This window comes from Numida meleagris, chromosome 1 (genome assembly GCF_002078875.1).
Source record: "Numida meleagris isolate 19003 breed g44 Domestic line chromosome 1, NumMel1.0, whole genome shotgun sequence".
NCBI lineage: Eukaryota > Metazoa > Chordata > Aves > Galliformes > Numididae > Numida > Numida meleagris.
Window position 1 is genome coordinate 68,378,625 of NC_034409.1, and position 23,387 is coordinate 68,402,011.

General features: G+C 42.9%; 1 protein-coding gene across 3 annotated transcripts in view; it reads left to right on the forward strand.

Annotated features, from left to right (window-relative positions):
* Window positions 16,003-23,387, forward strand: part of RASSF8 (Ras association domain family member 8) — a 72,877-nt gene continuing 65,492 nt past the window's right edge. For 2 of the 3 annotated variants that reach the window (XM_021392058.1, XM_021392034.1), the window contains exon 1: window positions 16,003-16,113. The gene's annotated coding sequence lies outside the window, so the exon portion shown is untranslated. Of the gene's footprint in view, window positions 16,114-16,153; window positions 16,565-23,387 lie in introns of those variants that run through there. The other variant, XM_021392049.1, reaches the window with a different exon arrangement.

A 23,387-nucleotide genomic window follows, 5' to 3' on the forward strand; every position in this document is an offset into this window, starting at 1 on the left:
AAAAAACCATACAGTTTTTCTGAAATCATTTTACAAGTAAAAAGCTATGAGAAATAATTTTTCTCCCGTGTCTTTCTCACATTAAAAGTTACCAAATACCGGGAGACGAGCATGTGAAACAATTAGTCTTATAGTTAAAGAACAAACAAACAAACAAAAATACTGAATTGTACAAAAGGAAAGCAAGCAATTCCCAACTACAAATGATTTCTTGATGTTTCTCTTCAGTGCCTATGCCTAAGGCCAAATCAAGCCTTTCAAGGAATCATCCACAGGAAGGGCAATGTTGCTTAAGCACTGAGTCAAAGTCTGTCCCTGGGATGCTGCTGGATAGCTGCCCGAATCCTGCCTCACTGCTCCTCCTGCTCCGAGGCTGCGTTGCAAAGATTGTTACTCATGGTATGGACTGATGGAGCCTAGAGTCTATTTTGCAGAAAAATACCTTCCCCAGTTCATGTCATTCTGCATGCAGTGATGGTTCCCTGTGGGTTCAGGAGAAGCAGATAACATCAGAGCTTTCCAAACCCCCACAAGGGATTAAAAGAAGAGAAAGTTTTGGGAGAAGATTTGTGCTGGTGGTGCCTGTTAGAAGGAGATGATTTGTGGTCTTGAAATGGTGGGTATCAGATTGGACATTTACTGTTGAACTTTGCAGGTGTTATTTTAATATTCTTAGGACTGGCTTAGAACTGCAGTAACTAACTAAATAATTTCAACATAAAGCAAGTTTTCTTCATACACCCTTTTCCTCTCACCTAGTTTGGCATTCACATAAGAGAAGTCACTGCACAGATTACCTGCCCGGAAGGGAAACCACAGCCTGGCTGGCACAGCTGCCAGGAGCAAGCCCCAGCGAGCTTACAGAGCATGTCATGCTGCTGCCTGCTATCACCAGCCATTGCTCTTTCCTCCTCACTCTTAGCCATAGATTTTCTGTCATCGTTGTCTCTATCCAGGCCCTTCACACCTTGTGCAGCAACCTCTGCAATTCAGCATTGATTTGGACAGGGATTTATTCTTCTACCTCCTTTCTACTTAAAAGCTCTGAAATAACTGCAGTATTTTTACAACCAACCCTTACAGCAATGGGGCTGAGGTCATCTTTCCTTTCTGGTATTCCTACTTAGAGTCTCCTGGCGGAAGCAGTGGGCCTGCAGGGATGACCTCAAGCAGCCATGTAGGCTAGAGCATCATTCCTCCAACCTAACACTGACACCATGCTGCTCTGCTGATGTGGCTGCTTGCCAGCGTGTTGCTCCTCCAAGGCTCATTACACTGAAGCAGCTCACTCCTCAGCCAAGTTATTAGGTTCAGTGGCTCGTCTCCTTGCTGGTGCAGTTTGTGTAGCCTTCAGGTTTGACTGCTGAAATTGCTGCTTGCATTTTTCCTATGCTGCTATCACACAGACTGGGGACACTGCCACACTCCCTCCACCTCTGGAATGAGTTACTGTGATCTGGGCAAGCTAGTATTCCCATGGTGTCATTTCAACTGCAAATATCTACTGATAGATAACTTAGGAAAGGGTTATTTGCATTGCAAGCCTTCCTCAGATCTCTGCTCTGCTAGTTACTTGATGGGGCATCTGCTTTAGCTTTTTGCACATTGTGAAAGCTCTTCTGTGTAGGAGCTTTCTATTTGCATGTGGCCGGACAGTACCTTGCACACACTTAGTGAAGTTAGCAGGCACCTCTGTGATGTGTTGCAGTGCTAGCTGGTAAATAAGGTTTGATTTGTTCTGTTTTTCTGTGTAGTCTATACTGCTGCGTCTTTCTGTGCTGCCTTCCCAAATGATTATTGCCACTGCACTGCACCCCTTTTCTTTCTGCACAGGCAGCTCTGATAATGCAGCTGTCTTACTGTATGCCATTATCGGCTTGACTCATCACAGCAAGACCTCCAAAGCCTCCCTGGAATTTCTGGCAGATATTATCTCTTCCAAGATATAATACATTACCTGTTAATAAATCAGTATGTGTCTAACCTTAATGACCCAGGAAAATGTAATGTTTAAAATTGATGGTATCCTTTTTAAAGGAATTTAACCTGAGATATGTCTTATGTAAATTGCAGAGTGTGTAACAGTAATATCCTCCTTGAAATGACTGAATGATATGCCTCCAGCTTATAGCAGATTTACTCTTTTTAAAGGCGCAGTATACAGAACAAGAGTTCCAACCTTCCCTTTTCATCGCTTCATACACCAGAAAGGGTGTTTGGGTTCACCTCCTCTCTCTGGGCTATTTTGCTGCTACATAGTTTAAAAAATGCAATTTTGGAGTTATGCACTCTACATTCACTTAGTTATTCTTACTGCTACACAAACAGTGCTCCCCATTTAAGGGCCGTAAAACTGCCCTTGCTCATAGCATGGGACTCACATGAGTCTCGCTTCTGGCAGAGTTTGGCCTTAGTGTGTTATGGGTTGCAAAAAAACTTGTAACAGATTCCATTACATATATTGATGTAAATTTGTCAACCAGTAACAGGTACTGGTATAATGGCATTCGAAGAACATTTGTTAGAAGGTCTGTTTGGTTTACTGGAATCTATGAAGGAGTTTAATTTTTCATACCCTTCATTAAAAAGGACCACAGGGAGAAGAAGTCATGAGTAAGCAGAGCCATAAATATATTACAGATGTGTAGAGGTTTCCTTGGGGACTGTAGTCAGAAATCATTTGCACAGAGCTGTCTGACACTCATTCTAGTTTCCTGTGTCGTATTAATTACACGGGGGGATTTCCCCAAGTTATGTGGAGGCAGGGTCGCAAAGGGTGTATGCACAATGCAGATATGAAGGGTAGCAGTTATTCCAGCAGGCTTTGCCACTATCAGAGGAAAAGATAAGCTTTCTCAGAAAGGTTCTGAAAACTAATGCTGGTCTGGGAGATTTCTATGTCTGTATGAATTAGGAAGGTGGAAACATATAAATTCACTCAGCAGAAAGCACAGTATTTTTCTTACACTCTAGGAGTTTTCGGTTTTCATGGTACTGAATGAAAAATGTCTTCTTGACACCCCAGATGCTCTTGTATTTACCAACCATATAGCAAAACATACCACCATGTACTCTGACGCTACAGTCAATACATAAAGAAAGAACAGAGAAGGTGAAATTTGCCCCTTCATTTCCTGAAGGCCAAATGTGGTAAATGTACACCATCTTAGCCCTTAGACAAAGATGATCAAGTTTCACTTGTCCACACAGGATTCACAGAACTGACCACTACTTCCAGCCCCTTGGCTCATCTCCCACATGCTTCTTTCACAGTTCCTTGGCTTTCCTCCTGTTTTGTGACTTCCCAGGCTGTGCCAGGCAAAGTTGTTCATCCTGGAGTGCGCGCTGGGTGGGCTGCCCACAATTTTTCCAAGGGGCCATGACACAGAGGGAAGCCTGGGGCTCTTACCAAGGCGTCCCAGGGCTGCCAGCCTGCCCTAAGGCTCCTCCATCCTGCAGGCCGCTCCCTGGGATGATCAATAGCAGCGCTCTTTCACCCACTTGGAAAGCAAATACTGATCGTGAGAAAACAAATTACAAGGAATACTTGCTCAGATATGCAAGCTGGCCTCTGTCAGTGAGGAACGTAGTACTGCGCCATGAAGCAAGGCTCTTCTGAGAGCTCTTTACACACTCTTCTTTTTCAAGGAAGAGATGCCAAGTGAGTCCCAAGGACAATGGGACTTTTGAGTACAAATTATTTGTGCTCAAAAAAAAAAGAAAAAAGAAAAGAAGGTAGAAAAACAAACAAACAAACAAAAACCCCAACCAAAACCATCGCAGATGTTTCATTGTGGCACTTCTGAAATAAAGCATTGATTTTTCAAAGCAATGTTTTCTAATTTCTTTCGAGGTTATTACTCCTTTGAAGTTTACAAACACTGAACACTGGAAGAGAGAAAACTACCCATAATTTGTCCTGAAAGTATTTAGATCTTTGTTGTTTTCAGGATGAATCTCTTTGGCACTGCTTGTGCAAGACAAAATATTCACAAAGCGCTAAGCATAAATAGGTGTGTGACTTTGCCAATTTATCCCAAAACTCTGGTGTGAAACAGGCTTGGGAATATTGTTTTAGGAAGATTGCCTTTGGATGGAAAAAAAAGCCTTCAGAAAACAAAAATAGTTTCACAGCAGGGCATAACAGGCAAATAACTAACAAGATCATCTTTGTAACCCTGTCACTACCAAGAAACAAAACTGTGTCTAAACAAATTTCCTGACAGTCAATTTGTCCAGCTATATGTGTTGGAAGTAACAAGGCCCTATTATTCTTGTTTCTTTTTACAGCCTACAGGGTCTATTCCTTCGTGCCAAAGTGCATCCAATTTCAACATCATCCTGTGAACGGGAAGCTGAGATGGAGGAGACCCCCAGCTCCTGTAATTGGAGATAGCTAAGAAGTTATTGATTAACAGAGAACACTGGTGGGGGGAAATGTTAGCAAATATCTATTACTGAATCTAAAAAGGTATATTTCAAAAATATACCTGTCAGGAGTGTTCTTCAGGTGTGGTATGTTTAAAATCAGGGAACTCCAAAGATTCCCAGATACTGGAGAGTTCAGAGAAAACATGAACAGTCCTTTCTCATCAAAGCTCAGAAAAGGGTCATTGGCTCCCTGGTCACCCACATATCTCACCCACCAAGGCAAACCAGCCAGTATGCTTGGCAAGGAAGTGAAGGTAGGTTGAGGTGAGGGATTTAGCTGCACTCCTGCAGACAGGAATAGGCAGAGGCAAAAAACATTTAGGTGAGATCTCTCCTCTGTAACAAAGAGGATGAGGAGTTCTTATCTGCAATTCTCTCACCCTTTTTGGAGGAGTGGGATGCACAGCCTATTATTCAAATGTTATATTTTCACTAGACTCTGGAAGAAGAAATTGACTGATATTTTGACACCTCAAGGGAGGTGATCCTCCCCCTCTACTCTGCCCTGGTCAGGCCTCAGCTGGAGTACTGTGTCCAGTTCTGGGCTCCCTGGTACAAAAAAACCAGGGATCTCCTGGAGAGAGGCTAGCGGAGGGCTGCAAAGATGATAAAGCGCCTGGAGCATCTCTCCTATGAGGAAAGGCTGAGCAACCTGGGTCTGTTCAGCCTGGAGAAAAGAACATTGGGAGGCGATCTTATTAATGTTTATAAGTATCTTAAGTGTGGGAGTCAAAGGGACATGGCCAACCTCTTTTCAGCGGTCTGTGGGGACAGGACAAGGAGAAACGGCCATAAACTGGAGCATAGGAAGTTCCACAACAACGTGTGAAGGAACTTCTTCACAGTGAGGGTGACGGAGCACTGGAACAGGCTGCCCAGAGAGTTGGTGGAGTCTCCTTCTCCAGAGATATTCAAGACCCACCTGGACACCTACCTGGGCAGCCTGCTGTTGGGAGCGGGGGGGTTGGACTCCATGCTCTTTAGAGGTCCCTTCCAATCCCAACAATTCTGTGATTCTGTGATTTCTAAAATGGTCAATGGACCATTTGGGAAGCCATTTCCCACCTGAATCTGTGTAAGAGCCTCTTTTGAATCTTAGGAGATCTGTACAGCACCTGAGAGAGATACTTGGGTGAACTTCAGTATCTAAGTGCAAAGGACTTTGCGAGCAGTGTTTGAACAGCACAGATAAACAGAATGATTATCTTAAAACAGATTGACTCTTTGTTTGTTTCTTTCTTTGTCTAAGAGGACAGCTAATTAGTTGAGAAACCCTTTTCTGCTACTATACCTATAAGTCAGTCAGTCTTACTCAAGACCTATTTTTCCACTTTCCTTAGAATTATGGTCATTATAACTCTGCCATCTGTAACTACAGTTGTAGAGAACAAATTTAAAGCCACCAAGCACAAAAGATCATTCCATCTTTTTATTTAAGCATGACAGAAACTAAGTGACATGAAAAAGCAAACAAACAGCATTAGTGAGGAACAGGTCATAAAAACGGAACTTAGAGGTTACTTGCAATTGCTTGAAAGAATAAAAATTGGCCTAAATCAATTTATTGTGTATTTACTGCTTTCCTGCTTGGCACAGAGTTCACCTTTATTTACTCACCAGATACTTGAAAGCATTTTGAGCAGTGATTTTACAGGAAAGGAGAGTACATTCAGTATTGATCCAGCCAGTTTCAGAGGGCTGTACTTGCATTACTTACATCTCTCTTGTTTATATTTCAGTAGAAAATTTCAGTGCACAAATTAGACAATGTTTTTGTGACAGAAATTTCTACCTAGACTTTCTACCATGTCACATAACAGATTCAATTTACAGATTAGTTATTTAGAAAAACAGCATTAATTCAACATAACTATTTTCCCCTTTTTTGACCACCTATACTTAATACTAATCTTCTTCCTTCCATTTAGCATTTCAGCTCTTTTTATGCTTTTACACACCTTTCATTCTCTCTTGAACTACACTGGTGGGCTGTCTGACATAAAAGATATAATAAAGAAGGTACGTCAATAATCAGATTTCAAGGAAATTCAGTTAATTAAGAAACTGCCAGGCTAATGTAAGTACTTAAAAAAAAAAAAACACACAAACAAACAGAGCCATTCTCTCTGAAGTTATTATTTTTTTTCTATTCCTCTGCTTCCTTTAATAAGAAATTAAAATCCGTCATGTTCAGGACATTGAAATATTAATCATTCTGTCCACTGGAGAGTTGTGCTTAAAGCTATATGGAAGAGTAGAAAAAAAAATTTAAAAAGCAGAAGCAGTGCTCGTTTTTTACTCAGTGCAGAATATTAGAGACTGGATCCTCATCCTGATATACACCTTCTGAGAATATGGCCCTGGACCCAAAATTAAAATTACCCTTCTCCAGGGGTTATAATTATATGCATTAACATTATCATCAGAGTTTTTGTAGCTACGTTTTCATATAGGAGCATGACATTTTCTCTTGGGGAAAAAATTATCAACCTGAGATATTTTAAGTGTTATGTGCCCTCATGTTAAATCACCAGCAGGCTGTCTCAGGACAGAGTCCTCTCCTGCCAGGACTCTGCTCTTCTTTACTCCAGGAAATTCCCCAGAAAATCCGCACAGGCAGCAAAGACAGAGCCCTACCTTTTTGTGATACAGGTACATAGCTCTTACTACAAAGAAACAGCAGACTGGCATTTGAGATAACTACTCCATAACAGAATATAAGTAGCAGCAATCCCCTTCGTAGTTAGTCCGTGCAGCTCCCAAGTCCTTCACAGTCAGGAAATGATGCGGCTTCACGGAGCCGCAATAGGGGAACTGGCTAGGCCACAATGGGCTTCCTATTCAGAAACAGAGTTTCAGTTTCAAATAACTGCACTGAAATACTTCCCTAGTATAGAAAGGGATACATTGTGTTCAGCTTATTTCCCAGAAAAGTGAAATAGCTGGCACTGGTCAGCCCAGAGCTGACCTCACAACACCACCATCAGCTCTGACAGCTATTCTGCAATGGCTTGGGTAGGTCTTGACTGTGCTTCAGTCATATGGGCAAGAACAGCACGGTCATTCCGTACCCTTCAGCTAGCCTGGCTGAGGCTTTCTTCCTTGAATCAGGATGCCAGAAGATGCATCTTTCTCATGCTCTCATGAGACTGAGTGCTGGCTGTGCAGAGAATAGCCTGAGGAAAGAGGTGTCCACCTGCTTTCTGAGAGGCACCTCTTTGCAGCGGAGCATAGCTGCACTGGACATTGGCCTTGGGTTGTGCCTAGAGCTGTAGCTTTGGTTGTAAGGGTTCCTCTGATTATTGAGCAGCCCAGAGCTGCACTGCAGTGAAAACACGTAATTTCAAAGCCTCAAGTTTGGCTTCCTAACTCTACTGCTGATGAGCTGAGTGACTGTTAAACAATGTCCAGTGATGCTTTCAAACACTTGCTCTTTGAGAAACCCAGACCTGTGCTCTTTTCTCATCCATTCATAAAACTATTATGAACCTCAGAGCAGTATGAAGGCCTGATTTCATTTAAAGTCTCCGAGACTACTAGGTCTGCTCAAGTTAAAGTTGCTAAAACCAATTTAGGATTCTTTATCCCTGACAGCCCATTTGATAGCCATCAGTAGAGTTCTCCATTCTCTGCTGTGCCAGGAAACATGAGCCCAGATGTGGGTTACATGAAGGAACGAGGAGGCAGCTGGATCATGACACCCAGTCAGCCTCTACAAGGGAGGCTCCACAGGGAAACCTGCCATTGGAGCCCCTTGGTGACATTGCAGGGGAGCACCCAGACCTGGCACAATCTCTCCAATGCTGAGACTCCACAGGCTACCGAGTGGATGATCAGACCCATTGCTGCTCCCACAGTGAGGTGCCCCAGGGATAACAAGGAGTTATAGTGCTTCACTACAAATCTGTGTGATTTATGAGTTGGAAAAGACAAGGCATGAATCCATAGTGAGGACTTCCCACCTTGGAAACAAAACAATTATTAAATGGGAGTTAGATGTTACACCAGTAAACTAGGTACTTTCAACAAATGTAAGAAACCAAGATACAAGGCCTTAAAAGTTTAACTTAGAAAATGCCAATTCAGTGAGAATGTGCATAGGTCTGTAAATACATGTATGCTAGTGGATGGAGCATCACACAGGCACACAACTCTACTGAAGAATTTGGACTTGATAAGACACTGTATAAAAAGGAGAGGGGAAAAGACAACAAAAGCAGCAGGAAGGCAACTTTCATCCCAATAACAACTAGTCTATAATGCAAATATCTGAAATTTTCTCACAAACCTGTTTTTTTTTACTCTCTTTGCTTTTTTTCAGTTACACGTGAAGTAGGCAAAAAAATGAAACCTCTCAAAAACCAAGTGCTCAACAAGAGGCAACTACAGATAAAGCTGGGAAAGAGCTTTTCACAGCTCTGATTTCCAACAACTTGTAAGGCATCAAGCTGCCCGGTTATCCTAAAAGAGTTATCCAATTTGTTTCTCTGTGGGGAAGCTTGGCGTGCTCAGGTCCAAAGAACAGGGAAATGGTTCTTTGCTGGAAGCAGGTATCTTGCCCTTTCATGCTTTCCAACTGATGGACCACAAAAGTAAGGAATGAGACTGAGAAAAAGACTTTAGAAAACAACAAGAGAAACTGTTTCCAACAAAGGAATTAACCTACCAAATTCATGTTAAATACAGATTTGGCAAAGCAAACCATCTTTTTTTTTTTTTGCTGTGACAGGTTTCTAGAAGGACTTGAAACACCTATAGCATAGTTCTGAGTGTCTGTTGTAGGGTGATGTTTCAGTGCTTACTTCCAAGCTTTTCCAAAAATCTATGAGAACTAAAAAAAAAAAAAAATTTCCCATGCAAACTTCTTCATATGGAAACCTCAGCAACGGTAATTTGTTCTGTGTTTTCTTTTCCCCTCTCTATTTTGATGAGTGTTTGAAAGCCCTCTAGGCATCTATTTGCATTTTCCAAAAACTTCAGAAATCTGGCCCTAACTTACTTACTTATGAAAATGGGTCTTAAGCTCTGGAATTACTGAAGAGTTTTTGGAATTCTACACTCTTAGTATTTTAAAATGTATTAGACTTGATTCTGATGCTTCAGGGGACAGGTAATCCCCAACATTCCACCATTTTTAATGGAGATGAAGTACTTTATAGGAGGAAAAAATGAGTTTTCAGAAGTTATCAACAAGGGCAAAATATGAATGGGATGATAGAAATCTGTGGATAATAAAATAGTATGCATGTATTTTGGTGTAATTTTGCTAGTTTTACAGATTAATGAGAAACTGATTTATAAATAGAAAGTGATTAAACATATTGCTCATGAAAACAATATATTGCACTGGCAATCATAATCATCATAAATCATGTACAAGAGTACTATGATAAGCTCTCCAAATATTGCTGGTTTATGAGCTTCATGGAGGGACATCCTAATGTCTTAAAGCTTTGTATCACACCTTGAGAGAGGAGCTTCTGCTAAGGCAAAAAGCATATTGCTGTTTCAGAGAAAAAAAGAAGAAAGCCAAAAAACCAAAGCATGAAAACATCATTGGAATCACAAAGATTTCACAATGTTTCTGCACTTTATAAAAGAATATTCTTGTCTGAATCTTCCTGATAGAGAATGGCACAGAGTTTCAGGCATCAGGTAAATTAACTCCTATGTTCAATATCATACCTACTGGAACTGTATATTTCCAAATTAAATTCTTTTTCTTGCCATTCGTTCTTACTTGAAAACAACAATTGTTTTCCTTGCTTTTTTTTTTTTTTTTCTTTAAAGTATGAGGTTTTCTCCTACCCTAAACCAGATCTCCAACAGAAGAATAGTTTTAGGTAGCTTGATCTTCAGATGTTTCCTCAGTCCTTTGAGTTGTGTTACTGCCACCATTTAGCCTCTCTAGGGAAGATTGATGGGAGTTCCCACAGGGATGTTTATTTGTTTTAGCTGATATCTGCCCACACTTTATCACAGCTACAGTAATCCATTTTCAGCCTTCTACAGTGCTTGAGATTTATACCGACGCCTTCTTTCCAGGGTTTGGAAAAAAGATGATGCAAAGTACCTGACGTAATAGTCAAAGCATTTCATTGTGATTTGAATTAAAATTAAGTATCTAAAGGCTAATATTGATTACTTCTCCCTTTAAATCACACGACATCTAGATTTCTTATTTGCATTTTGGTTTTGGAACTGTCAAGGTTCAGGCCTTTCTTGTGTTTCATTGTAACCATGACAACTACAAACAAACTTTTTTTGTTTTGTTTTCTTTCCTAAAGAAAGCTGAGATTCTTGTGTAGTGATCTACCAAAGACAGAACTTAAAGAAAAACACTTTAAAATTTATGGTTTGGTGCTGACCATGCCAGATTGATTTAAACAGGCTGGGGAAAACTGTAAAACCTGATTCACAGGTATTCATCCAGGTCTTACAATCTTACAGCTAATGCACAGGGGTGAGGTCCACTCTTTCCGACGTTTCACTCGCTGAGATACACACACCATAGATTTCAGCAGTCCTCTAACTGGATTGAATGGAGCTTCATAAGCCCTCCCTGAAGGAGGGATATGATTTTATATAAATCAAGGAAAAACAGAGAAAAAACGTAATTCATTGATTAACAACAGGTAGAACGAGAACTACATTTCCTGTGCATTAATCAGAATAATGAATATCTTGCCTGATGGACCTGTAACTTGAGGGTGAAGAAACTTGTGTGATGCTCTTGCACTTCTCTAGAGGAAACACCAATTGCAAATGCAGCATGACTGCAGGGAATTTGGAAGGAATTGCACAAAGGTTTTCCTTGGCTTTTCCATGTTGGAGGAAGCAGGAGGTGTATGCACTTGTGACGAAGGCATAACATTTTCATCACTGCTCCAGACCCTCATCTTTAATGGCTTTTCTGTGCGAATCCTTCCCCTTCAATTGGGCTTCTCCTCTTTTACGCCCATCTTTAGAAAGTCACCTCTATATTTTTACATAGGATGTAATTGATTGTCATTCACTCCTAAAGTACTCCATATTCTTTCACTGGATATCATCTTTTTAAGACTATCCCCAAACATATTTGTACTGTGCTTAGCTGAACCATTACTTGAGAGGGATACTAGACAGTTACTAGAGAGTTATTGCTGCTACTGACAATAAAAACAAGAATATAAGATTGCTCTAGTCATTTACTCAAGGCTAGTTCCCCAGTTAATGTGAGTTAACATATCTGGCCAGGTCAGAAGAGAGGAATTTGGTCTGGATTTTCTTTTTTTGTTTGAACTAATTTGGATTTATTATATAGAATTGAGTCTTGAAACCTGCAAGTCTTTAGGAGCATCCAAAATCTACCATATAAAGTGAAAACTGAATATATTTTGCATCTTGGAATATCAGACTTTTGGATTTCAAGCCTTTTCATTTATATCTAACAGAGTATGTCACTGATACTCTACAAACAGCCACCAACAAGATCAGAAAACCTGGAGGAGAAACAAGGAATTATTGCTCTTCAGGCTCCAAGAAATAACTACTAACTGAAGAGAATAACAAGAAGTAAGAAGAAAGAGCTTGAAGAATGCACTTAACCTAAATTCTAATTTGATGACTGCTTGCTTTCCCTGAATTTCAGACAGCAGATTTATCCTTGGGAAAAAAAAAAAAAAAAGCCTCGTGAAATGTTCATTTTAAAGTATAGCAAATACACTGCAGGACATAAATTAACCCCACTCCCCCAAATTAGCTTGTTTTTCTGCTTGTTGAGTATCATTTCAGATTTATTTGCTATGGAAACAATTCAACAAAATACTTAAGCGCATGCATAGCTTTGATCATGCAAGCAGTTCCATTGAGAGCATTCACATCCTTAAATATATGGACACAGTTAAATAGTTTGCTGAATCCAGACCTACTTTATTTCTTCTCAAGAAAGCATCTGCAGAGACAGGGTTGTTTTATTCTGACCAGGAGGAGTTTACTGCAAAGACATGGTACTGAAAGCTGTGCTGATTGCTTGTAGCTGGTCATACAGAGCTGTTTCTGTTCTGCGTGAGCCCGATGTTATAGTCTGGATTAAATTTAAAGAGCCCACTGAGAAATTGGATTTCTCAAGGTGAAATGACAGTGGAAAGGGCAGTGGTAACTGAAGATCAGATCAAGGAGAGGAGGAAATTAAGGAACCTCAGGAACATTCCCTTCCTGGTTTTGGTCAAAAAGACATAATTCTTAGAAAGCTTACATAACCAAAAAGCAAGTGGGCCTATTTTCTCCCTTTTGTCATCATTAAGAACATATGTGCAAGACTCTGTGTGTGTGCCTGTGTAGTACAAGGAGTTTGGTGTGTGACACTCAGTGCTAGCACCAAGAGTACTTTTACTAGTCGCAGGGATACCTTAATTACTCTTTGGTGAACAGGTAGTAGGATCTTCATGAGGAATTTGTCTCCAAATGCACCAGTGATCTAGACCATAAAAAGAAATATCTCTGGCTAGGTCTGTGGCATTTCCACAAAAATATAAGGATGTGCCTGAATGTTTTACTGAATTTAGAGCCTGTACCCTCCTCCAGCAATGTACAAAGGAAGGAGTGACTCAAGGTGAATAAAACACAACTTATTTAGGATTATATATAATGTTATTAAATCAGGAAGAGATTGGGGTAGGCATTGCATCCCAGGAACTGACTGCCACAGCAGAGACATCCCACAGCAGCACAAAGTCTTGTCCTTGGACGGTTTAATTTAGCACCCCTCTACCATACCTTCCTCACACAATTTCTTGGGAAACAGACTCTTGTTCTTTTGATATAGCTCAGAGAGCAACTAGGCTGCTATGTTACACAGTGGAGGAATTTATACAATCCAGCCTTGTTTTATGGCTGGATTTGAGGCCAATTCCCACTCCCCCCTAAACACCTTTTTTTTTTTAATGGCCATTGCCATCTTCACTGTTGGAGCCGGCTTTGATCAAATGCTGCATGTTTACACAATCCCACCAATACAGGCAATTTTCTCTGTTTTTACACCATCTCACCTTTCCAAAGAGTTCAATTTTTAATGTGAAAAATCACTCATGAAATTGTATTTGATGTCTTGGACATACTGGTTTAGCAACCTGTGCAAAAAGTGCCCTGAAAATTTCATGTACACTATTTTGAAGAAGCAGAAATGTGTTATCTTTAGTGCCTTTAAAACCTAAATTACATGAGGGAAAGAGGGAAATGAAGACATTAGAATATTCGAAATGTCAGCACTCTTTCTAGCTACAAAAGCTGTCACAACCAGCAAGTGAAACACCCATCCAATACCGAGCATAAACATTTTATACCTTTTTATATATGCTCTGAACGTCTTCACCAAAAGCCTCTTAATTATGGCCATGAATTTCTCTTCTATAGCAGGGTGATTTTCTGCCCTAAATTCAAACTTTCTGACAGGAAATTAGATAGCAAGTGTATGAAAACTGTTGGATAGGCTGAGAAGCTAATCAGAAAGCTCCCTTTCAATATAAAATTGGGTGTTTGATGTTCTGTGAACACCTGCAGTGGTAAACAATACAGTTCCAATGACCTATCAAGTACTTGTTTTCAGTAAACCATTAACTTCTTGAAAAAGGCTTTTTTCCTTCCAACAATAATCTGTTTCTCAGATCACTGTCCTTCCTTCATTTGAGCTCCTGAGGAGGCTGGATGTTGAGAAAGGATCTTACAGGAGTTTTGCAGCTTCTATTGTTTTTACACGCTTAAAGACAAAAAAGGAAGTGGCAGTATTATGAGCACAGCACTTCTCAGGAGCTTTACAGAAGTATTTGGCTAAACATTAGCAACAAGCAGTCTATCTGGAAAATGCAGCCTTTTTTCCTGCTAGAAAATTATCTGGCAACAATCTTTATTAATACCCTTGAAAGTAATGGTTAGAAATGCTTAGTGCAAACTAACCTCATCTTGTAGACTGCAGGAAAACTGATCACCAATGCCACTGCTGGAGGCATCCCTCCCACGCTGCATTTTTCCAGTTTCTTAAGGTTGATGTATTTGTGGCACTGCCCTCTTCTTTTGGGTGACAGCAAAAGGGCCTGAGGGAACGGCATGGAACTGAGTCAGGGGAGGGTTAGGAAGAGGTTCTTCACCTGAGGGCGGTGGGCATGGAACAGGCTGCCCAGGGCAGTGGGCATGGCCCCAAGCTGCTGGAGTTCAAGGAGAGTTTGGACACTGCTCTCAGACACAGGGTTTGATTTTTGGGTGGTGCTGTGTCAAGCCAGGAGTTGGACTCAGTGACCTTTGTGGGTCCCTTCAAATTCAGGATATTCTCAAGGTGTGTACACAGCTGACTACATAGACCACCTGCTCCTGGACTGATTCACTTTATTTCTGCTATTTTTTCTTACTCGTACCTCATTACAAGTGCTTATGGCCTTCTACATAGACTACTTGGCAGCTCCTCCTATCTCAGATAGCACAAGAAGACCCAGAGGCAGGTCAGGCCTGGAAGTTACATCCTTCTGTCCCATGAAAACTGTCTCAACAGGAACTTTTTGTCTTGCCAGGAGTGCTTACAACAAGTATGCTCAGCAGTATAAAGTTACGATGTGACCATAACCCAAGATCCAGACCCACTGGTGGAGAACCATCGCTAAGATGGTAGTAACCAAAACAACTGAGAGAGTTCCCTCTGAGAGATTCCGTTGCAAACCATAAGTGTGATGTGGCACAGAGGTGGTAGGGCAAAGGCCTGGCCCCGCGGAAAGCCAGGCAGCTCTGCTGCTGGGGAGCTGGTGTCTGGCCCTGTGCAAGTGCACGCAGACAGCAGAAAATGCCCGTGAATCATTTCTTTTCGTCTTAGAAACAGTCATCTTCCTATTCCAAGCTGTACAAACACACAACTGATTAAAAGTTCTTGCTCAAAACTTGGTGCCAAAAATAGCCTCCTGCATAAGATTATTTGCTGCCCTGGGTTGTTTCTTTTTTTTCTTTCTTTCTTTCTTTTTTTTTTTTCGGGGAATTTTCCATCATCAAAAGCCCAAAGCAGAAACAATAGCAAACACTGCCTGCCGGCTTTCAGTTAAAAATAAGCAACAAAGGCATTCCTCCTCCTTCCAGAAACAATAGGAAAATCTCAGCGATTAAAGAGAAATAAGAGAGGGAGGGAGGGAGATACCCGCACCCCCATGTCCACGGCTCAGCCGGGGACTCATCTCGGCCTGTCCCCGGAGCCGAAGCGCGCCGGGCGCTGGTGCTGTGCGTGCCGGGCCGCGCCGTTCGGCGGGGCTGTAGCGCCGCTCTCCCTGACAGGCTGCGGCTGCCTGCCCGCCTCCGGGCCGGGAGCGTCGGCGGCGGGGGGCAGCGGGCGGCTGCGGCTTTAAGAGCTCCCACAATGCCGTGCTGGCGTCCCAGTTCCGTTACATGTCTCTCCCGGTGAAGGGGAGCGAGGCAGAGGCAGGAAGGAGGCGGGGGCGGCCGCGTCTCGGCGCGGGGGACAGCCGCGCGCTCACCTACTCGCTCGGCGGGCCCGGGGGAGGAGCGGGGCGCCGGCGCCCGCGCCCGGAGGGCAGAGCCGAGCCGAGCCCCCGGGCGCTGCGCCCCGGGCCGGCCGCGCCGCCCCCCGCGAGGCACAGGCGCGAGGCGGAGCCGGCGGCCGCCGGGGCCGTTAGCGCTGCCCGCAGCCGGCGCGGGACGGCCGCCGGAGCGGTAAGTCTGCTCCCGCCGCTCCTCGGGCTCTGCGTCCCGGGGCTCGGCGGCTCCCCAGCCCGCCGCCCTCTCTGCCGCCAACTTTCTAGCTGTCGTTGCCTGCTCCCCTCTCTCCTCGCGTTTTCTCCGCTTTGGCTGCTCTTCGCACTCTGCCGTGCCTCCTTCCCGTCACGCTCCCTCTGTCCTTTGGCTCCTTCCCTCCCTCCTCGTCCCTTCCCTGCCCCGGCACTGAGGCTTTGCTTTCCTTCGAGCACCGCCTTGAGAAATACGGGCTGTTTTCTGCGTCCTTGAGAAGAGACTTCAACAGCGACTTTCCTCGCACCCCTGCTTCTGCGGGAGCTCTCGTCCTTCCCCGTGCTGTCCCCGGCAAGAGGGTCTTGTTTTCCTATCTGAATTTTTGCGACGTGGACTGCTTGGTTTCGGTCTCTTTCTCCCTCTCCAGGCAGTGACGGTTCGTTTCGTGATTAATCACTTATTCCTGTCCCGACCTCTCCTTCTTTCTTTCGCTCCCTACAGTGAGCAGAAGATTAAAAGAAAAGCTGCCGTGCCAGCAGGAGTGCATGAGGTTCTGTTTCATTAGTGGTGGGTGAGAGCGGGGGGACGATCAGAAAAGCTGGGGCAGAAGCAGTGCAGCAGGACAAGCAGGAGGCAGAACTTTGCAGGGCAGAAGATGGATCCTGCTCCGTGGTCTGTGCAGCCCTGACGCGTGGCTGTGGTGATCCGGGACCTGGCTGGGCAGTCCCTGCTCAGTGAGGGGCTGTGTCCTTATGCCAGCAGAGCGCTGGGCTCGCACAGCTCAGCACTGCTGGTGGGCTTCGTTGGTTTGGGAGATGAGAGCAGGGGGAAGGCGATGGGTTCCATCGTCCCCTCTGGGATTACACCTGTCACCCCTCACATCCCAAAACTGTGGATTTGGCAGAGGTTGACAGGTTAACATCTTAGTTCGGACTGTGCGGAGCCGTGTTGGTGCTGTAGTGCGCCTTGGGAAGGCTGTGCCTAGCAAGACACATGCTTGCAGGGGTTTGGTGCTCACAAGTAATGGGGTTGGTGGTGGTGTGGTTGTGTTGGGCGCTGTGGAAGTGAAGCCTGACCGTTGGTTCAGTAGAGAATATGTAGTTTAGGAAAGTGAAATCAGCTCCTTAGGTCTGAATGGAGGCACTGTGGCTCGTGGCTGTGGTGTTACCTCTTGATAGATTCCGTTCCTTAAGACCCCAGAGTTACCTGGTTTGAGTGCAGATGAAGCCCTATTTCTCTCTCTTCCTTTAAAGAAGTAAGAAACTACAATTTCTCATTGAACTTTGTTTAATTACAGCTAATAGTAAAATAGGCTGGGGATTGAACCGGAAGCGTTTATTTTTATGTTAGCAATTCCTCGTGTATCCAATGACTTTCTGGCTCAGGGGGAGTGGAAATGACTGCTTGTCACTGTGGTGTTCAGCTGTGTGCCCTTTAGGACAGCGGCGAGACTCAGATTCGCTTCTTACACTTGTCTAACTTCTGTCCTTCCCACCCCCACAAGCCTAATGGAACCTGACCGCAGTTGCTTGATTTCTTCTTGCTCTTTCTTGGGGATGAGAAACTTTGAGATCAGGGGAAATAGATGGGAGTAAATTAACCAGGTATGGGTAGTGAGAAGTCTGAATCTTGTAAAGCTGTGCTGAGAGTCAAGTACCATGGGTCCTGTTCCTGCCTCTGCCATGGAATGGCAGTGTGACCTTTACTGAAGCTGTTGTCTTGGCTGTGCCTCATAGGACATGGAGACTTTCAGAATAACTTAATTACTCTTGCACATGATTTTTAGGGATAATTTTGTGCAAATGCGTTGCTCTGTTTAGTTGTGATTTGGAATGCTGGTCATATGGTGGTTATTCTTGTGCTAATATTTGTTCTTAGGAAGCTGTAAAGCAGAACTCCTGATAATCGGTATTTGTTTTGAATGACAGTGCACCAGATTTTGCATTGCTGTCACAGTTTTGAGACTAAAGTTCTTTTTATCCCTTGTACACTTTGAGAATATTGCATGCTTCGTCTGTGATACCTTGTAGGGGTGTGAATTTACTCATTACTGCCTGGGCTCTCCAAAAAGAAACACCATGAGCTTTAATTGCAGGGTGGAGAATGGGCCAGGGACCCCCCTCAGTGGGATGCGTGCAGCTCTTGGCTGTTTCTTGAGCTCTGTAATTAAGAGATTGGCTTAGTACGTGGGCTTTTTGTTTGCTTTCTAATTTTAGGTCTTTGCTTAGATTCTTAAGTCTTCAAGATCTCTATCTTGAAATTAAATGTAAATGCTGTGTGGTTTTCCGGGGCTTTTTTTGAAATGTTGGATTTTGCAGCTCCCAAGCCAGGACCTTACAGCCTAACATAACATACTACGATCTCAGTGCTCACCTTCCTGTCCGTTTGAGGTTTGTAGCCTTGTAAATAAGGGCTCTAGCCTGCTGGAAGCAGTTCTCTGCTGTGAATGAGAGGCTCTTCTGTAGAAACTTGCTGTTATGCAGCTGTAGGTATAAGTTGCTGTCTTCTTGCCTATGCGCGTGTGAGCTCCTTGCTGTCACCGTCTAGGCAGGCAGTCTGTCTTTAAGTTCAGTTTCACAAATACCTGATTTCTTTTTATCCTTCATAACCCCCTTCAAAGTGTATGCTGATCTCTCAGCTCCAGCAAGAATAGTTTTGCTGGCCAATTACAGCATACTCACATTGTTTTCTGTATTCACAATATTCTCTCCTGCCATTGCTGTGATGTTTGTGTGGCACTTGCTCTGCATTGATACAACATGAGGAGGGGAGTGAATTGCTTGTGCGTGCCAAGCTGAGCAGTACTTATGCTTGCCCCGATTCCTTACCTGTCAAGTTGAGATCAGAGCCCTTACGCTGTTTCAGAAAGGAAGATGGTTTTTAGCTATAGCTTACAGTGCCTTATCACAGCTGCCACAGGGATTGCAGGCTGGGCCCCTCTTGCTGTAACTTATGCTCAGTCTTAATAAGCATGGAGTTGTCTTTGTGGTAACATAAATATGGAGATGGGAGAATATATCTGAGAGGAGTTGAGGAAATTTGTGCTGTAGGCTTTTGGAAGGGAGGCGCTTAAGAAACCCGCTTCATTTACCTTTTTACTTGGAGTTACTACTTAAAAGGGGGAGGAATCTGTTTTCTTTGCTGCCGTGCTTGAAGAAAGGGCTTACAGACAACAAAGGGCATTGTAATGCTTTCCAATAGTCCAGGATTATTGAACAAAAGTGTCTTGCTGTGCAATATTGCTGCTGTGCTTAGTGTTGTATGATAGCACATGTTTCTCAGCTGTTGTTGATTCCTCAGTGGCACAGACTTCAAAAGAATGTGCTGAAAGAGAGCTGTGGCCAGAGAAAAAAAACAAGTTTTGTTCCAGTGATCTGTACCATCCATCCATTTAAGTACTTTGTGGAGCTATTCCAGAGCGTTCAGGCATCCAGTGAAGGCCAGCAAGTGGTTACAGCTGGAAATGGAGCCTGCTATGAAGAGATCACCTGGAGAGCACTTAAATGCCACCTTCCCCCCAGAGCCCCCTGCCATCCCAGCTGGCAGGAGTGGATAAGGCTCGTCCTTTAGGGTGTCTTTCAACATGACATTGTTTAACTCCTAATGCTGTTGGGATTTATTTATTTTTACTCTCTATACTATCTTTAGCACAAGAATGGTAATGAGGACAGAAGGTCATCTCTGCGGTTTCCTTTTGAATGTAACAAACCAGCTCTGTAATTTAAATGAGTAAATATATATTGTTAGCAAGTTCTCTATTCTTGAAATATGTGGGATATTTAACAGAATGTGCAGGTGTTTGCAGAGTTAGCAGTATTCATTGCTGAATTAGTTTTAGTTGAAAATCATTACTGGTGAAGTCACCTGTCTTAATACTGGAGTTAATTATATTGTACTGTGTCAGGTTGAGTTTGGGAAGCACTGCATAGTTCAACCTATGATAGCAAGTAGTAATAATAAAAAGATAAATTGTGTATACATGCATGTGTATTATGATACAGTAGTATGCTGCTAATGCCAAATATTATAATTGATTTTACTTAAATTATTTTGCTGGAGTCCACTGTGCGGGATGGATCTCAGCTTATGGTTGCAAACTGTATCGTAAAATCATGCCCTGTGTGTTTTCGATAGTCCCAGATACTGGAACTCGGGGGCATCTTACCAGAGAGGCTCTAAGTAACCATCATGAACTTTTGAATATCCTTGACACTTTTCTTTGTGGAACTGGCATTCATTTTGAGGACTGGGGCGAGTACTGTTGATGCAGTAGTACGTATTTCAGTTAAGAGGATTTCCTTCATTATGTGTGGAAGGTGGTCATACAGATGCACTGAGAGGATACTTGTATTTTGAAAAAATGTGAGGTGATTTAGTAGTTGTTTGTCATCAGCAAGGAAACGGCACAACTCTAAAGGTAAGCTCGAATGTTATCCTCTGCTGTCGCGTTGCTCCTTTTTACTGTGGTGTAATACTTCTGCTTTTGAGGGGATTGTTCTTTCTCCTGGTGTCAGCAGTCATGATTTTTTGGTGCATTTGAGATGTCAGGTTTTAATGCCTTACTACCTCTTTGGGAGGAAAGGGGAGGGTAGTTTTAGACATACGTAATGTAACTGACTTCCATCCAGCTTTTGCCCTTGCTCCAGGGCTGAGGTTGCAGTTTGAATTCATTTACTGCCTTTGAAGGCTGTACTAGGTGTAACCTTATGTCTCATTCCCCTTACTGCAACAGTACCTGATGTATTTCAAGCGTGCACTTCACTGCATCTCTGGGTCATCCAGTTTTAAAATGGCGAGGCAATGTTGGTGCTTTCTTTATTGCAAGTTTCCTTTTAGTCTCGGGATCCGTGACTTCCTTTTGTCTCAACTGAATGGAAAGCTTTTCGCTAGAAGACTTTTGGACTCCTGAAGTGTTTGACAACATTTTCAAGCCGTTGTTCAAAGGAGGCTTGGAGTCTTTGGAGCAGCCTTTTGAAACTTTGCGTTTTATCATCAGTCAGCAGTTCTGTGAGTGTGGATAAGGAAAGGCTGTAACTCCACTGGGCAGCCAGATGTTATGCATCTTATGCCAAAGTGGGGAGACAGTGTGTCTTCAGGAATCAGAGGGTCTGTCTGTTGTTCTTGTCACTAGCCTGTTTGGGAATCTTCAACAAATGGCACCAGCTTTCCCTTCTCCCCCTCATTCCTGCTGTCCCTACACTGATTGGGGCCACCTCCTAAATAAACTGAGATTGGGAGCAAAGTGTTCTTTGTTGCTTTTTGAAAAGTGGATAGATATTTCAGTTTATATTTCCTGTTAACATTAAAGCTATAGAAAATCTGCATGTAATTTGATGCTTAGTGAATGTGTAGTTGTCTTCTAGTAGATGAATACCAACTAACGCTGATTAGTGTGGTGGTGTGTTTGGGGGGAGGGGATGGGGAAGGAAATAAGGAAAGCAATTATCAATGAAAGTGGAGGGGAGACTACTTGTCGTACCTCACATCTGTTTTGTACTAAATTTGCTTGGTGTCTAGGTCAGTGCATCTTGAAGACTTGTGAGATCCCAAGAGGTGCTGGCACAGGCTGCCCAGAGAGGCTGTGGATGCCCCGTCCCTGGAGGTGTTCAAGGCCATGTTGGATGGGGCCCTGGGCAGCCTGGTCTAGTATTAGATGTGGAGATTGGTGTCCCTGCCTGCAGCAGGGGGGTTGGAGCTTGATGATCCTTGAGGTCCCTTCCAACCCAAGCCATTCTATGATATGCTAGTCTTGCTTATCCTGCTTCTCTCTGATAAGTGAAAGAAAGGAGGAAAAAAAAAAAAATGAAGTCAGATGTCTCGCATGTTAAAGTCATAAAATAGGAATATGCCAGAGCTACTAATATATAAAAGATGATATTGGGAACCAGTGTACCAGTTGCTTAAATGTGCCTTTGAAACAGAATGGCTAACAATTCTAATTAGCTTTTCTGCCTAGAATAACTGGCATGCAAAGAAAAACATATGGCAGTAGTGGAATGCCCTTGTCCTTGCCCATCAGAAAGTGATTGTGTGGCTCTTTTAAACACATCCTCACTCATCAGAATTTCTCCGTGTGGTGTGCATGCTTACTTTGGGTTTCATCCAAGGCTCCACATCAGTCAAAGCCTTTGCACTGGTTTCATTGGGAATGAGAAACCTTTAATGAATAGCTGCACGTTTTATGCTATGTATCTCAAGTAGTGGAATTGGCACAGATGAGCAGCAGGAGTAATGAACATCACTGAATACAGCACAGTCCTTTCATGCTCTTAATGGGATTGGAATTGGTAACCTGATACTCCAAACAGATAACAAAGGGTATTTATCATACAAGGCAACACTGATTTCGAAGGAGTTGGGAAATAGCTTAGTAAAGTCTTTCATCGGAACTTGTTCCAGTGAACAAGATCTGTCAGAAAATGACTGAATTAACAAAAATTAACAAAATAATCTGCGTAGAGGAGTAATTTTTTGTTATTACCGATGTTGTTGTGCTGCAGTTCCTGTATTTGTTTACCAGTTTACTTGTTCACTTATAGCATATGAATTTAGCCTTTGTTTCAAAGTAAGATGCAGCATAAATAAGCAAAGCTCAAATACTTTTTTTTTTCTTCCAAGTTTGGAGGACTTAAGAAGGCAACAAAATGAACTGATATGTGGAAGGTTTATCTGTGGTATGTGACCTTTCCTTGTTTCCTGGGAACGGACAAGAAAACAACCAACCTAATATAAAAGACAGCAGCAGTCCATGGGATTAAACTATGCTATATGAGATTCTGGGAGAATTTCCTTTAGAGGCCATTTAATACAAGTAGGATGGACATTTTCAAGGGTCATCTGGTGCAAGAAAATTCAGTCCATCCTTGTAACTCAAGAATGAAGATAGCATTCTTCCCTAGGTTGCGACTGAACAGTGAGGGGAAAAAACTGGTCACCTTACCTCTTGCTTATTTTCTGAAGCAATGAAGCTTGCTGTCTCTCCAGGCAAGGCTGGAAGATAAGCATACCTTGAAGAGGTGGAATGCGCTGTAAGAGAAGGAAGGCTTGATTGTGTCTGCTGTCAGTAACTGAAGCTCTGTGCAGAAGGGGTCATGTTCTGTATCAGAAGCTAAGGGAAGAGGCTCATTCTTCCTAGATAAGGTCACAGGGCTCTCAGCTAAGAGCCGCACTTTATAAGGCATTCAAGTGGTGTTTTTGGTTTACTTAAACTTTCAGCAAGACAGGCATTTCTGGATGTTTGGTTTCCCAGGGCTTGCCAG